The sequence below is a fragment of the Amaranthus tricolor genome, chromosome 12, assembly GCF_026212465.1.
Source record: "Amaranthus tricolor cultivar Red isolate AtriRed21 chromosome 12, ASM2621246v1, whole genome shotgun sequence".
Lineage (NCBI taxonomy): Eukaryota > Viridiplantae > Streptophyta > Magnoliopsida > Caryophyllales > Amaranthaceae > Amaranthus > Amaranthus tricolor.
In genome coordinates this window covers 13,431,355-13,432,744 of record NC_080058.1, presented here as the reverse complement: position 1 = coordinate 13,432,744, position 1,390 = coordinate 13,431,355, and positions in this window count along the sequence as shown.

The following is a 1,390-nucleotide window of genomic DNA, read 5'->3' as shown; positions in this document are numbered from 1 at the left end:
TATATATATATATATATATATATATATACATATATATATATATATATATATATATATATATATTATATATATATATATACTATATATATATTATATATATATATATATATATATATATATATATATATTATATATATATATATATATATATATATAATATATATATATATATACATATATATATATATATATATATATATATATATATATATATATATATATATATATATATATATATATATATAATATATATATATATATATATATATATATATATATATATATATATATATATATATATATATATATATATATATATATATATATATATATATATATATATATATATATATATATATATATATATATATATATATATATATATATATATATATATATATATATATATATATATATATATATATATATATATATATATATATATATAATATTACTAGTAAATTATTAAATATATCGGGGAAAAAATATCGGAAAAATATCGGGGTGTTACAAATATACTACGCATCAATCTCAACATAAAATCATTCTAAAAAAATTTAATCGAGATGTTAATTTTATATATCTCAATTATAATTATAAATCAATAATAGTGTAAGATTCTAATCTAATTTTTTTTAATTTCTATTAGTAGGTATTGAAATTAATTTATATAATTTCTTATATAAGTTAAAATATAGTCAAGTGGAATCTTATTTTATTCTTCTCAATGCAAAGATTATTAATATCAAAATTTTCTAATTTTCAATCATATACAATTAAAGATATTAAAGGTTAAAATGTTACCTCAGCATGTGTGAAAAAGGTGAATGAGACAAGTAGAGTGAATAGGACGAAGTATGTCATAATTAGACTAAATATTTAAATATCAAAATCAGAATTTTAATTATCTACTTAGTGATATTAAGTTAGTCAATATCATAAGTATTGTTCATATTTTTTTATTTTAAATTATTATTTTTAACTTTTAATAAAATACAAATCTCAACTTTCTTAATTATATTATATCCAATAAATCATAAATTCAAAGATGAATTGATTAACTTGTGATTTTAAAATTGAGTGTAGGATCTAAAATTGACTTTTTTGGAATTAATGAACGCACAGTTCTAAATTTTTTGGGTATCAAAGAGAAAAAAGGTAGAATACCACACAATGTTTCGTCCCCATCAAAAGAACTGCTTTATAACATATCTCGGCGTTTCATCTACCTGGATATTCAAAATGAAGTGAGGTAAACTTGTGAGATGCAACACTGATTTACTGTTTGCCAAATCACATTAAAATTAATTTTTCTTTGCTAATGATTTCGCACTTAGCTGACTAAAGTGAGAAGAAATCTATGGTGGGTTATGGAGGGTTGCTTACTAAG